We start from the raw sequence: 16,601 nt of genomic DNA on the forward strand, positions 1-16,601 counted from the left end.
GGAATCTAATCGAGGGGTTCGGGGTGGTTTATATATAGAATAACAGATACCCGGGAGTGAGTTACAGACTGGAATCTAATCGAGGGGCTCGGGGTGGTTTATATATAGAATAACAGATACCCGGGAGTGAGTTACAGACTGCAATCTAATCGAGGGGTTCAGGGTGGTTTATATATAGAATAACAGATACCCGGGAGTGAGTTACAGACTGGAATCTAATCGAGGGGTTTGGGGTGGTTTATATATAGAATAACAGATACCCGGGAGTGAGTTACAGACTGGAATCTAATCGAGGGGTTCGGGGTGGTTTATATACAGAATAACAGATACCCGGGAGTGAGTTACAGACTGGAATCTAATCGGGGGGTTCGGGGTGGTTTATATATAGAATAACAGATACCCGGGAGTGAGTTACAGACTGGAATCTAATCGAGGGGTTCGGGGTGGTTTATATATAGAATAACAGATACCCGGGAGTGAGTTACAGACTGGAATCTAATCGAGGGGTTCGGGGTGGTTTATATATAGAATAACAGATACCCGGGAGTGAGTTACAGACTGGAATCTAATCGAGGGGTTCGGGATGGTTTATATATAGAATAACAGATGCCCGGGAGTGAGTTACAGACTGGAAACTAATCGAGGGGTTCGGGGTGGTTTATATATAGAATAACAGATACCCGGGAGTGAGTTACAGACTGGAATCTAATCGAGGGGTTCGGGCTGGTTTATATATAGAATAACAGATACCCGGGAGTGAGTTACAGACTGGAATCTAATCGAGGGGTTCGGGGTGGTTTATATAGAGAATAACAGATACCCGGGAGTGAGTTACAGACTGGAATCTAATCGAGGGGTTCGGGATGGTTTATATATAGAATAACAGATGCCCGGGAGTGAGTTACAGACTGGAAACTAATCGAGGGGTTCGGGATGGTTTATATATAGAATAACAGATACCCAGGAGTGAGTTACAGACTGGAATCTAATCGAGGGGTTCGGGCGGTTTATATATAGAATAACAGATACCCAGGAGTGAGTTACAGACTGGAATCTAATCGAGGGGTTCGGGGTGGTTTATATACAGAATAACAGATACCCGGGAGTGAGTTACAGACGGGAATCTAATCGAGGGGTTCGGGGTGGTTTATATACAGAATAACAGATACCCGGGAGTGAGTTACAGACGGGAATCTAATCGAGGGGTTCGGGGTGGATTATATATGGAATAACAGATACCCGGGAGTGAGTTACAGACTGGAATCTAATCGAGGGGTTCGGGGTGGTTTATATATAGAATAACAGATACCCGGGAGTGAGTTACAGACTGGAATCTAATCGAGGGGTTCGGGGTGGTTTATATATAGAATAACAGATACCCGGGAGTGAGTTACAGACTGGAATCTAATCGAGGGGTTCGGGGTGGTTTATATATAGAATAACAGATACCCGGGAGTGAGTTACAGACTGGAATCTAATCGAGGGGTTCGGGATGGTTTATATATAGAATAACAGATACCCGGGAGTGAGTTACAGACTGGAAACTAATCGAGGGGTTCGGGGTGGTTTATATATAGAATAACAGATACCCAGTAGTGAGTTACAGACTGGAATCTAATCGAGGTGTTCGGGCGGTTTATATATAGAATAACAGATACCCAGGAGTGAGTAACAGACTGGAATATAATCGAGGGGTTCGGGGTGGTTTATATACAGAATAACAGATACCCGGGAGTGAGTTACAGACTAGAATCCAATCGAGGGGTTCGGGGTGGTTTATATACAGAATAACAGATACCCGGGAGTGAGTTACAGACTGGAATCTAATCGAGGGGTTCGGGGTGGTTTATATATAGAATAACAGATACCTGGGAGCGAGTTTCAGACTGGAATCAAATCGAGGGGTTCGGGGTGGTTTATATATAGAATAACAGATACCCGGGACTGAGTTACAGACTGGAATCTAATCGAGGTGTTCGGGGTGGTTTATATACAGAATAACAGATACCCGGGAGTGAGTTACAGACTGGAATCTAATCGAGGGGTTCGGGCTGGTTTATATATAGAATAACAGATACCCGGGAGTGAGTTACAGACTGGAATCTAATCGAGAGGTTCGGGATAGATTATATACAGAATAACAGATACCCGGGAGTGAGTTACAGACTGGAATCTAATCGAGGGGTTCGGGGTGGTTTATATATAGAATAACAGATACCCGGGAGTGAGTTACAGACTGGAATCTAATCGAGGGGTTCGGGGTGGTTTATATATAGAATAACAGATACCCGGGAGTGAGTTACAGACTGGAATCTAATCGAGGGGTTCGGGATGGTTTATATATAGAATAACAGATACCCGGGAGTGAGTTACAGACTGGAAACTAATCGAGGGGTTCGGGGTGGTTTATATATAGAATAACAGATACCCAGTAGTGAGTTACAGACTGGAATCTAATCGAGGTGTTCGGGCGGTTTATATATAGAATAACAGATACCCAGGAGTGAGTAACAGACTGGAATATAATCGAGGGGTTCGGGGTGGTTTATATACAGAATAACAGATACCCGGGAGTGAGTTACAGACTAGAATCCAATCGAGGGGTTCGGGGTGGTTTATATACAGAATAACAGATACCCGGGAGTGAGTTACAGACTGGAATCTAATCGAGGGGTTCGGGGTGGTTTATATATAGAATAACAGATACCTGGGAGCGAGTTTCAGACTGGAATCAAATCGAGGGGTTCGGGGTGGTTTATATATAGAATAACAGATACCCGGGACTGAGTTACAGACTGGAATCTAATCGAGGTGTTCGGGGTGGTTTATATACAGAATAACAGATACCCGGGAGTGAGTTACAGACTGGAATCTAATCGAGGGGTTCGGGCTGGTTTATATATAGAATAACAGATACCCGGGAGTGAGTTACAGACTGGAATCTAATCGAGAGGTTCGGGATAGATTATATACAGAATAACAGATACCCGGGAGTGAGTTACAGACTGGAATCTAATCGAGGGGTTCGGGGTGGTATATATATAGAATAACAGATACCCGGGAGTGAGTTACAGACTGGAATCTAATCGAGGGGTTCGGGTTGGTTTATATACAGAATAACAGATACCCGGGAGTGAGTTACAGACTGGAATCTAATCGGGGGGTTCGGGGTGGTTTATATATAGAATAACAGATACCCGGGAGTGAGTTACAGACTGGAATCTAATCGAGGGGTTCGGGGTGGTTTATATACAGAATAACAGATACCCGGGAGTGAGTTACAGACTGGAATCTAATGGAGGGGTTCGGGGTGGTTTATATATAGAATAACAGATAACCGGGAGTGAGTTACAGACTGGAATCTAATCGAGAGGTTCGGGGTGGTTTATATACAGAATAACAGATACCCGGGAGTGAGTTACAGACTGGAATCTAATCGAGGGGTTCGGGTTGGTTTATATATAGAATAACAGATACCCGGGAGTGAGTTACAGACTGGAATCTAATCGAGGGGTTCGGGTTGGTTTATATATAGAATAACAGATACCCGGGAGTGAGTTACAGACTGGAATCTAATCGAGAGGTTCGGGGTAGATTATATACAGAATAACAGATACCCGGGAGTGAGTTACAGACTGGAATCTAATCGAGGACTTCGGGGGGGGTTTATATATAGAATAACAGATACCCGGGAGTGTCTTACAGACTGGAATCTAATCGAGGGGTTCGGGCTGGTTTATATATAGAATAGCAGATACCCGGGAGTGAGTTACAGACTGGAATCTAATCGAGGGATTCGGGGTGGTTTATATATAGAATAACAGATACCCGGGAGTGAGTTACAGACTGGAATCTAATCGAGGGGTTCGGGGTGGTTTATATATAGAATAACAGATACCCGGGAGTGAGTTACAGACTGGAATCTAATCGAGGGGTTCGGGGTGGTTTATATATAGAATAACAGATACCCGGGAGTGAGTTACAGACTGGAATCTAATCGAGGGGTTCGGGGTGGTTTATATATAGAATAACAGATACCCGGGAGTGAGTTACAGACTGGAATCTAATCGAGGGGTTCGGGATGGTTTATATATAGAATAACAGATACCCGGGAGTGAGTTACAGACTGGAAACTAATCGAGGGGTTCGGGGTGGTTTATATATAGAATAACAGATACCCAGTAGTGAGTTACAGACTGGAATCTAATCGAGGTGTTCGGGCGGTTTATATATAGAATAACAGATACCCAGGAGTGAGTAACAGACTGGAATATAATCGAGGGGTTCGGGGTGGTTTATATACAGAATAAGAGATACCCGGGAGTGAGTTACAGACTAGAATCCAATCGAGGGGTTCGGGGTGGTTTATATACAGAATAACAGATACCCGGGAGTGAGTTACAGACTGGAATCTAATCGAGGGGTTCGGGGTGGTTTATATATAGAATAACAGATACCTGGGAGCGAGTTTCAGACTGGAATCTAATCGAGGGGTTCGGGGTGGTTTATATATAGAATAACAGATACCCGGGACTGAGTTACAGACTGGAATCTAATCGAGGTGTTCGGGGTGGTTTATATACAGAATAACAGATACCCGGGAGTGAGTTACAGACTGGAATCTAATCGAGGGGTTCGGGCTGGTTTATATATAGAATAACAGATACCCAGGAGTGAGTTACAGACTGGAATCTAATCGAGAGGTTCGGGGTAGATTATATACAGAATAACAGATACCCGGGAGTGAGTTACAGACTGGAATCTAATCGAGGGGTTCGGGGTGGTATATATATAGAATAACAGATACCCGGGAGTGAGTTACAGACTGGAATCTAATCGAGGGGTTCGGGTTGGTTTATATACAGAATAACAGATACCCGGGAGTGAGTTACAGACTGGAATCTAATCGGGGGGTTCGGGGTGGTTTATATATAGAATAACAGATACCCGGGAGTGAGTTACAGACTGGAATCTAATCGAGGGGTTCGGGGTGGTTTATATACAGAATAACAGATACCCGGGAGTGAGTTACAGACTGGAATCTAATCGAGGGGTTCGGGGTGGTTTATATATAGAATAACAGATAACCGGGAGTGAGTTACAGACTGGAATCTAATCGAGAGGTTCGGGGTGGTTTATATACAGAATAACAGATACCCGGGAGTGAGTTACAGACTGGAATCTAATCGAGGGGTTCGGGTTGGTTTATATATAGAATAACAGATGCCCGGGAGTGAGTTACAGACTGGAATCTAATCGAGGACTTCGGGGGGGGTTTATATATAGAATAACAGATACCCGGGAGTGTCTTACAGACTGGAATCTAATCGGGGGGTTCGGGGTGGTTTATATATAGAATAACAGATACCCGGGAGTGAGTTACAGACTGGAATCTAATCGAGGTGTTCGGGGTGGTTTATATACAGAATAACAGATACCCGGGAGTGAGTTACAGACTGGAATCTAATCGAGGGGTTCGGGCTGGTTTATATATAGAATAGCAGATACCCGGGAGTGAGTTACAGACTGGAATCTAATCGAGAGGTTCGGGGTAGATTATATACAGAATAACAGATACCCGGGAGTGAGTTACAGACTGGAATCTAATCGAGGGGTTCGGGGTGGTTTATATATAGAATAACAGATACCCGGGAGTGAGTTACAGACTGGAATCTAATCGAGGGGTTCGGGGTGGTTTATATACAGAATAACAGATACCCGGGAGTGAGTTACAGACTGGAATCTAATCGAGGGGTTCGGGGTGGTTTATATATAGAATAACAGATACCCGGGAGTGAGTTACAGACGGGAATCTAATCGAGAGGTTCGGGGTGGTTTATATACAGAATAACAGATACCCGGGAGTGAGTTACAGACTGGAATCTAATCGGGGGGTTCGGGGTGGTTTATATATAGAATAACAGATACCCGGGAGTGAGTTACAGACTGGAATCTAATCGAGGGGTTCGGGGTGGTTTATATATAGAATAACAGATACCCAGGAGTGAGTTACAGACTGGAATCTAATCGAGGGGTTCGGGGTGGTTTATATATAGAATAACAGATACCCGGGAGTGAGTTACAGACTGGAATCTAATCGAGGGGTTCGGGTGGTTTATATATAGAATAACAGATACCCGGGAGTGAGTTACAGACTGCAATCTAATCGAGGGGTTCGGGGTGGTTTATATATAGAATAACAGATACCCGGGAGTGAGTTACAGACTGGAATCTAATCGGGGGGTTCGAGGTGGTTTATATATAGAATAACAGATACCCGGGAGTGAGTTACAGACTGGAATCTAATCGGGGCGTTCGGGGTGGTTTATATAGAGAATAACAGATACCCGGGAGTGAGTTACAGACTGGAATCTAATCGAGGGTTTCGGGGTGGTTTATATATAGAATCACAGATACCCGGGAGTGAGTTGCAGACTGGAATCTAATCGAGGGGTTCGGGGTGGTTTATATATCGAATAACAGACTGCCTGACCCACACTCACTCGCCGTCTCATGCCCGCCTCTCTCCCTCCCCCTCTCTCACCCACACTGTGGTGGCATCTGAACAGGGGTACAGGTGGCTGACGGGACACTGAGCAGGAAGCAGCTGCTCAAGACCCCATCCCCCCGCCCCCCCGGAACCCACCACCCCCCGTGCCTGCCTCGCCACCCCCACATCTCGCCTCAGGCACACGCCTGTGCACCCACCTGCAGACACAGCCGCTTGGAGTGCCCCCTCATTCCCGAGGTTGAGGGGGTGAGGGGTGGCGATGGGGGGGGGTGGCGGGCTGGCGATGGGGGGGTGGGGCGGGGGGGGCGGGGGGGCTGGCGATGGGGGGGCGGGGGGGGCTGGCGATGGGGGGGCGGGGGGGCGACTAGGGGGCCCGAGCTGTGAACTGAACAGCTACACCCCTCCACGTGGGCACCACTGGCAGGTGTAAAAGTCAGACAGGAATTATTCCCCGGGTTCGGATCAGAACTTCCCACACCAGGGAATTCAGTGTCCGGATTTTTACAATGGCTTTCACAAACTCATCCTGGAAATCCCAAAATATTCAACAGAGAGGGGGAGAGAGAGAGAGGGGGAGGGAGAGACAGAGAGAGGGAGAGAGAGGGAGAGAGAGAGAGGGAGAGAGAGGGAGAGAGAGAGACAGAGAGAGAGGGAGAGAGAGAGAGAGAGGGAGAGAGAGGGAGAGAGAGAGACAGAGAGAGAGAGAGAGGGAGAGAGAGAGAGGGAGAGAGAGAGGGAGGGAGAGAGAGAGAGAGAGAGAAAGACAGGAGAGAGCGAGACAGAGAGAGAGAGACAGAGAGAGGGAGAGAGACAAAGAGAGAGAGACAGAGAGAGAGAGACAGAGAGAGAGACAGAGGAGAGAGAGAGAGAGAGTGAGACAGAGAGAGACAGAGAGAGAGAGAGAGAGATAGAGAGGGTGAGAGAGAGAGACAAAGAGAGGGAGAGAGACAGATAGAGAGAGAGAGACAAAGAGAGGCCGAAAGAGAGAGAGAGAGACAAAGAGAGAGAGGGAGAGAGACCGAGAGAGGGAGGGAGAGAGACAGAGAGAGAGAGAGTGAGACAGAGCGAGAGACAAAGAGAGAGACAGAGAGAGGGCGAGAGACCGAGAGAGAGAGGGAGAGAGACAGAGAAAATCAGTGAGAGAGAGAGAGAAAGACAGAGAGAATAACAGATGTGTTGAGTATAGGGCTAACGGGAGGACTTTGAATAGTGTGGAGGAGCAGAGGGATCTAGGTGTATGTGTGCATAGATCCCTGAAAGTTGGGAATCAAGTAGATAAGGTTGTTAAGAAGGCATATGGTGTCTTGGCGTTTATTGGTAGGGGGATTGAATTTAGGAGTCGTAGCGTTATGTTGCAACTGTACACAACTCTGGTGCGGCCGCACTTGGAGTACTGTGTGCAGTTCTGGTCCCCACATTACAGGAAGGATGTGGAGGCTTTGGAGAGGGTGCAGAGGAGGTTTACCAGGATGTTGCCTGGTATGGAGGGGAGATCCTATGAGGAGAGGCTGAGGGATTTGGGATTGTTTTCGCTGGAAAGGCGGCGGCTAAGAGGGGATCTTATTGAAACATATAAGATGATTAGAGGTTTAGATAGGGTGGATAGTGATAGCCTTTTTCCTCTGATGGAGAAATCCAGCACGAGGGGGCATGGCTTTAAATTGAGGGGGGGTAGTTATAGAACCGATGTCAGGGGTAGGTTCTTTACCCAGAGGGTGGTGAGGGATTGGAATGCCCTGCCAGCATCAGTAGTAAATGCGCCTAGTTTGGGGGCGTTTAAGAGATCCGTAGATAGGTTCATGGACGAAAAGAAATTGGTTTAGGTTGGAGGGTCACAGTTTTTTTTTTAACTGGTCGGTGCAACATCGTGGGCCGAAGGGCCTGTTCTGCGCTGTAATGTTCTATGTTCTATGTTCTATGTAGAGGGAGAGATAGCGACAGAGTGAGAGAGAGTGAGACAGAGAGAGGGAGAGAGAGAGAGAGAGACGGAGAGAGAGAGGGTGAGACAGAGCGAGGGACAAAGAGAGAGACAGAGAGGGAGAGAGACAGAAAATCAGTGAGAGAGAGAAAGACAGAGGGAGAGATGGAGACAGAGCGAGACAGAGAGAGAGAGAGAGAGAGAGAGACAGAGGGAGAGAGAGAGAGACAGAGAGACAGAGAGAGAGCGACAGAGAGAGAGGGGGAGAGGGGGAGAGAGGGAAAGAGGGAGGAAGAGAGCACGAGGGAGATAACGACAGAGAGCGGGAGAGAGGAAGAGGGAGGGAGAGAGCGAGATAAAGAGGGAGAGAGAGGGAGAGAAAATGAGAGAGAGAGAGAGAGCATGAGAGGGAGAGAAAGCAGAGAGGGAGGGATGGAGGGTTAGAGCGGGCGGGAGACGTTTGTTGGCGTGGATCGGCTGGAGTTGTTTCGGAGCCGGGGCTTGGTGTATTTTGGAATGTTCCGCTGTGTCGTCAATGGGCCCCGCGTCTGCGGCAAGGACCCCGTCCTGTGGTTGCCTGCTCAGAGTGCCAGTCACGACAGCGAGTGGGTGGCGTCGCACTGAGCCCTGGGACGGACTGGCTGCTTGACAGAGAGCGGTGGGAGAGTGCCTGTGGACTGACAGCACGACTGTGCGGGAAGGAGGGGGCTTACAGCTGCGACATCGTACCAGAGACAGAGAGAGAGAGAGGAGGTCTCACACATTCCTTCCTCCCCGCTCACCCTCCATCTCTCCTCGCCGCTCACCCTCCCTCCCTCCCTCCCACAACCCAGCACGTCGTCAACAGATGCACAGCAAAGCCACATCCAACTAGAACTCTACGATGAGAGGTAAGTGGTGAATGTTTTTGAAGCAGATACTCCGACCGCCCGTTGCACCTGTCCCAGCTCTTCACTCTTAAAAGTTTTTGAAGTTTCTTTTAATGAGTGTCGCAAGTCGGCTGACATTAACACCGCAATGAAGTTACTGTGAAAATCCCCCTAGTCGCCACACTCCTGTTCGGGTAACACTGAGGGAGAATTTAGCACGGCCAATCCACCCTAACCAGCACATCTTTCGGACTGTGGGAGGAAACCGGGAGCACCCGGAGGAAACCCACGCAGACACGGGGAGAATGTGCAGACTCCGCACAGACAGTGAGAAGTCTCACAACACCAGGTTAAAGTCCAACAGGGTTATTTGGTCGATCGGAGGCACAGTAAAGAAGGTTATCTCGGTTTGCAACTGGATCTTGATCAATTGGGCCAGTGGGCTGACGAATGGCAGATGGAGTTTAATTTAGACAAATGCGGGGTGAAGCATTTTGGTAGATTGAACCAGGGCAGGACTTACTCAGTTAATGGTCGGGCGTTGGGGGAGAGTTACAGAACAAAGAGATCTAGGGGTACAGGTTCATAGCTCCTTGAAAGTGGAGTCACAGGTGGACAGAGTGGTGAAGAAGGCATTCGGCATGCTTGGTTTCATTGGTCAGAACATTGAATACAGGAGTTGGGACGTCTTGTTGAAGTTGTACAAGACATTGGTAAGGCCACACTTGGAATACTGTGTACAGTTCTGGTCACCCTATTATAGAAAGGATATTATTAAACTAGAAAGAGTGCGGAAGAGATTTACTGGGATGCTACCGGGACTTGATGGTTTGAGTTATAAGGAGAGGCTGGATAGACTGGGACTTTTTTCTCTGGAGCGTAGGAGGCTGAGGGGTGAACTTATAGAGGTCTATAAAATAATGAGGGGCACAGATCAGCTCGATAGTCAATATCTTTTCCCAAAGGTAGGGGTGTCTAAAACTAGAGGGCATAGGTTTAAGGTGAGAGATACACACACTTGCCACACTCCGATTCAGGTACACTGAGGGAGAATTTAGCACGGTCTGTGCACCCTAACCGGCACATTTTTCGGACTGTGGGAGGAAACCAGAGGAAACCCACGCAGACACGGGGAGAATGTGCAAACTCTGCACAGACAGTGACCCGAGCCGGGATTCGAACCCGGGTCCCTGGCGCTGTGAGGCAGCAGTGCTAACCCACTGTGCCACCGTGCCTGCCCCTAGGACTCGAGGGCACAGCCTCAGAGTGAAGGGACGACCCCTTTAGAACAGAGATGAGGAGGAATTTCTTCAGCCAGAGGGTGGTGAATGTGTGGAATTTGTTGCCGCAGAGGAGGCCGAGTGTCTTGAAGACAGAGAAAGATGCGTTCTTGTTCAATAAGGGGATCGAGGAGAAGGCAGGAGAATGGGGATGGGAATCATATCAACCATGGTGGAGCAGATGGGCCAAATGGCCTAATTCTGCTTCTATATCTCGTGGTCTGAAGATCCCAGATTCTCCCAGCCTCTCTACACCGGAACTGGAGTCCCCCCTCATCACCCTGATTCCCCTTGTTCTGGGCCTCTCTCTCCGAAGCCCTTGACAAGTCTTCCTACGGGACCCAAGATGGGAGACAGTTGAAGCCTAACCGACCGACCTATTCTGGGTAAATCTCTCTCTCCCCAAGAGCCTTGACTTCACGTCCAGGGGAGGGTATTTTAATAACAATTGAATGGGATAGGGACGTTTTGCTGCAATTGTACAGGGCGTTGGTGAGGCCACACCTGGAGTATTGTGTGTCGTTTTGGTGTCCTTATCTGAGGAAGGATGTCCCTGCTATAGAGGGAGCGCAGCGAAGGTTTACCAGGCTGATTCCTGGGATGGCAGGTCTGTCATATGAGGAGAGTCTAAGTCGGTTAGGATTATATTCACTGGAGTTTAGAAGAGTGAGAGGGGATCTCATAGAAACTTATAAAATTCTAACAGGGCAGATTCAGAAAGAATGTTCCCGATGGTGGGGGGAGTCCAGAACTAGGGGGTCACAGTTTGAGGATAAGGGGTAAACCTTTTAGGACTGAGGTGAGGAGAAATTTCTTCACCCAGAGGGTGGTGAATGTGTGGAATTCACTCCCACAGAAAGTAGCTGAGGCCAAAAGGGTTAATTTATTAGCCACAAGTAAGGCTCACGTTAACACTGCAATGAAGTCACTGTGAAACTCCCCGAGTCGCCACACTCCTGTTGGGGTTACAACGAGGGAGAATTTAGCACGGCCGACGCACCCTAACCAGCACGTCTTTCGGACTGTGGGAGGAAACCGGAGCACCCGGAGGAAACCCACGCAGACACGGGGAGAAGGTGCAAACTCCGCGCAGGCAAGATCTGTCCCGTATGTGAGGCACTGTAAGAAGTCTCACAAAACCAGGTTAAAGTCCCAACAGGTTTATTTGGTAGCACAAGCCACTCGCTTTCGGAGCGCCGCCCCTTCATCAGGTGGGTGGGCAGCGCTGATGAAGGGGCGGCGCTCCGAAAGCGAGTGGCTTGTGCTACCAAATAAACCTGTTGGGACTTTAACCTGGGTGTTTGTGAGACTTCTTACTGTGTTTACCCCAGTCCAACGGCGGCACCTCCCCTGTATGTGAGAGACAGAGGAAGAGATGGAGAGAGAGATATGGAGGGGGCAAGAGAGAGAGAGAGAGTTTGGGAAGAGATTTGAGAGAGATGGAGGGAGAGAGAGAGAGAAAAAGAGTGTTAAAGTTTATTTATTAGTGTCACAAGTTGGCTGACATTAACACCGCAATGGAGTTACTGTGAAAATCCCCTAGTCGCCAAACTCCTGTTCGGGTAACACTGAGGGAGAATTTAGCACGGCCAATCCACCTAACCCGCACATCTGTTGGACTGTGGGAGGAAACTGGAGCATCCGAAGGAAACCCACGCAGACACGGGGAGAATGTGCAGACTCCGCACAGACAGTGACCCGAGCCGGGAATCGAACCCAGGTCCCTGGCGCTGTGAGGCAGCAGTGCTAACCCACTGTGCCACTCTCGTTGTGAGATTTCAAGAAGGAATTAGATCTAGCTCTTGGGGCTAAAGGGATCGAGGGTTATGGGGGAAAGGGGGGATCAGGATAGTGAATTCGATGATCAACCATGATGGTGATGAATGGCAGAACAAGCTGGAAGGGCCGAATGGCCTCCTCCAGCTTCTAGTTTCTATGTTGCTATGACTGAGAGTTTTAGGCTGGAATTATCCTCTGTCGCACGGTGCCTGGTCAAATCTCCATTCACTGCAGCGGGACTGGATAATCCCAGCCCCAGGCGAGGTCGGAAAATTGTGAGCATCATCCTGACTGTTTGGATTGCAAGCCCAGAACCTCCTCCAGCCCCAACACCCCCTCCATATCTCTGTATCCACCTCCAGCCCCAACACCCCCTCTCTATCTCTGTAACCTCCTCCAGCCCCGACACCCCCTCCCTATCTCTGTAACCTCCTCCAGCCCCCACACCCCCTCCCTATCTCTGTAACCCCCTCCAGCCCCTACACCCCCTCCCTATCTCTGTAACCTCCTCCAGCCCCTACACCCCCTCCCTATCTCTGTAACCTCCGCCAGCCCCTACACCCCCTCCCTGTCTCTGTAACCTCCTCCAGCCCCTACACCCCCTCCCTGTCTCTGTAACCCCCTCCAGCCCCCACACCCCCTCCCTATCTCTGTAACCTCCTCCAGCCCCCACACCCCCTCCCTATCTCTGTAACCCCCTCCAGCCCCCTACACCCCCTCCCTATCTCTGTAACCTCCGCCAGCCCCTACACCCCCTCCCTGTCTCTGTAACCACCTCCAGCCCCAACACCCCCTCTCTATCTCTGTAACCTCCTCCAGCCCCGACACCCACTCCCTATCTCTGTAACCTCCTCCAGCCCCTACACCCCCTCCCTATCTCTGTAACCCCCTCCAGCCCCCACACCCCCTCCCTATCTCTGTAACCTCCTCCAGCCCCTACACCCCCTCCCTATCACTGAAACCTCCTCCAGCCCCTACACCCCCCTCCCTATCACTGAAACCTCCTCCAGCCCCTACACTTCCTCCCTCTCTCTGTAACCTGCTCCAGTCCCCTACAACCCCTCCCTATCTCTGTAACCTCCCCCAGCCCCTACACCCCCCTCCCTATCTTTGTAACATCCTCCAGCCCCGACACCCCCTCCCTATCTCTGTAACCTCCCCAACCCCTTCACTCCCTCCCTATCTCTGTAACCTCCTCCAGCCCCTACAGCCCCTCCCTATCTCTGTAACCTCCTCCATCCCTACACCCCCCTCCCTATCTCTGTAACCCCCTCCAGCCCCCTACACTCCCTCCCTATCTCTGAAACCTCCTCCAGCCTATTACATGCCCTCCCTATCTCTGTAACCTCCTCCATCCCCTACATCCCCTCCCTATCTCTATAACATCCTCCAGCCCCTACACCCCCTCCCTATCTCTGTAACATCCTCCAGCCCCTACACCCCCTCCCTATCTCTGTAACCTCCTCCAGCCCCTACACCCCCTCCCTATCTCTGTAACCACCTCCAGCCCCTACACCCCCTCCCTATCTCTGTAACCTCCTCCAGCCCCTACACCCCCTCCCTATCTCTGTAACCTCCTCCAGCCTCCTACACCCCCGCCCTATCTCTGTAACCTCCTCCAGCCCCTACAGCCCCTCCCTATCTCTGTAACCTCCTCCATCCGTACACCCCCCTCCCTATCTCTGTAACCCCCTCCAGCCCCCTACACTCCCTCCCTATCTCTGAAACCTCCTCCAGCCTCCTACATGCCCTCCCTATCTCTGTAACCTCCTCCATCCCCTACATCCCCTCCCTATCTCTGTAACATCCTCCAGCCCCTACACCCCCTCCCTATCTCTGTAACATCCTCCAGCCCCTACATCCCCTCCCTATCTCTGTAACCACCTCCAGCCCCTACACCCCCGCCCTATCTCTGTAACCTCCTCCAGCCTCCTACACCCCCGCCCTATCTCTGTAACCTCCTCCAGCCCCTACACCCCCTCCCTATCTATGTAACCCCCTCCAGCCCCTACACCCCCTCCCTATCTCTGTAACCTCCTCCAGCCCCTACACCCCCTCCCTATCTCTGTAACCCCCTCCAACCTCTACACCCTCCTCCCTATCTCTGGACCCTCATCCAGCCCCTACACCCCCTCCCTATCTCTGTAACCCCCTACAGCCCCTACAACCCCTCCCTATCTCTGGAACCTCCGCCAGCCCCTACACCCCCCTCCCTAGCTCTGTAACCTCCTCCAGCCCCTACACCCCCTCCCTATCTATGTAACCCCCTCCAGCCCCTACACCCCCTCCCTATCTCTGTAACCTCCTCCAGCCCCTACACCCCCTCCCTATCTATGTAACCCCCTCCAGCCCCTACACCCCCTTCCTATCTCTGTAACCCCCTCCAGCCCCTACACCCCCTCCCTATCTATGTAACCCCCTACAGCCCCTACACCCCCTCCCTATCTCTGTAACCTCCTCCAGCCCCTACACTCCCTCCCTATCTCTGTAACCTCCTCCAGCCCCTACAACTGGTTATTTGATTCGAATTATTCATGTCACATGTATTGGGTTGGCCAAGTGTTCTTAACTCGACTATTAATCCAGCAACTCAGCTAATGTTCTGGGGGACCCGAGTTCGAATGCTGCCACCCTCCCTCCCTCCTTCTCCCTCCCTCCTTCTCCCTCACTCCCTCCCCCCCCCATTCTCGTCCTCTCTATCTCGCTCCCACTCCCTCTGCCATCCTCCCTCACTTCCTCCCTCTCCTCCAACCTCCCTCCCTCCCTCTCCCTTCTCTCCCTCTGACACTCCATCCCACTTCCTCCCTCCCTTGCTCCCTCGCCGTGACGGAGTGGGGGTGTATTGGAGGGAGGGGGGAGGGTGAGGGGAGGAAATGGGAGGTTTAACCTCGAGTTTGTACACAGCCGCAGCGAGTCTACAAGGCCTCAAGTCGTTGCAGCCATTGTGCTTGTTGCTGCCTCTCTCTCTCTCCGCTCCGGGATGGAGCAGTGGGTATGGACCAGCCCGGACTCCGAGGGCTGCCTCCTCTCTCTCTCCTCTCTCTCTCTCTCCACTCTGGGATGGAGCAGTGGGTATGGACCAGCCCGGACTCCGTGGGCTGCCTCTCTCTCTGCCCGGGATGGAGCAGTGGGTATGGACCAGCCCGGACTCCGAAGGCTGCCTCTCTCTCTCTCTCTCTGCTCCGAGATGGAGCAGTGGGTATGGACCAGCCCGGACTCCGAGTGCTGCCTCTCTCTCTCTCTCTCTGCTCCGAGATGGAGCAGTGGGTATGGACCAGCCCGGACTCCGAAGGCTGCCTCTCTCTCTCTCCTCTGCTCCGAGATGGAGCAGTGGGGTATGGACCAGCCCGGACTCCGTGGGCTGCCTCCCTCAGGGCTGCATTCCTCTCCCTCATCCTCCCCCTCTGCCCACACTCACCCCACCGCCTCGGCTGTGCAATCCCACTCTCTCAGCCCTCACTCCCTCAGCCCCTATCCTCCTCTCTCTCTCTCTTTCTCCTCCCCTCCATGCCCTTCCCCCTCTCTCCCTCTCCCCCCTCCCTCCCCCTCTCTCCCCCTCTCTCCCCCTCTCTCCCCCTCTCCCCCCCTCTCCCCCTCTCCCCTTCTCCCTCTCTCCCCCCTCCCTCTCCCCCCCTCCCTCCCTCTCTCCCCCTTTCTCCCTCTATCCCCCTCTCCGCCCTCTCCCTGTCCCCCTCTCTCTCTTCCCCCCCCTCTCTCTTCCCCCCCTCTCTCTCCCCCTCTTCCTCTCTCTCTCCCCTTCTCTCTCTCCCTCTCTCCCCCCTCTCCCTCTCCCCGTCTCTCTCCCTCTCCCCCCCTCTCTCTCTCTGCCCCCCTCTCCCCCCCTCCCCCTCTCTCCCTCTCTCCCTGTCTCCCCCTCTCTCTCTCCCTCCCCCTCTCCCTCTCCCCCCCTCTCCCTCCCTCCCTCTCCCCCCTCTCTCCTCCTCTCTCTCTCCCCCCTCTCCCACTCTCTCCCCCCTCTCCCCCCTCTCTCTCCTCCCTCTCTCTCCTCCCCTCTCCCCCCCTCTCCCCCCCTCTCCACCCCCCTCTCCCTCGCCCTCTCCCTCTCCCTCTCCCCCCCTCCCCTCTCCCCCTCCCTCCCACCCTCTCCCCCCCCTCCCCCTCTCTCCCCCTCTCTCTCTCTCCCCCTCCCCCTCTCCCCCCCTCTCTCTCCCTCTCTCCCCTCTCTCCCTCTCTCCCTCCCCCTCTCTACCCCCTCCCTCTCCCCCTCTCCCTCTCCCTCGCTC

The sequence above is a fragment of the Mustelus asterias genome, unplaced genomic scaffold (assembly GCF_964213995.1).
Source record: "Mustelus asterias unplaced genomic scaffold, sMusAst1.hap1.1 HAP1_SCAFFOLD_2985, whole genome shotgun sequence".
In the NCBI taxonomy this organism is placed as follows: Eukaryota; Metazoa; Chordata; class Chondrichthyes; order Carcharhiniformes; family Triakidae; genus Mustelus; species Mustelus asterias.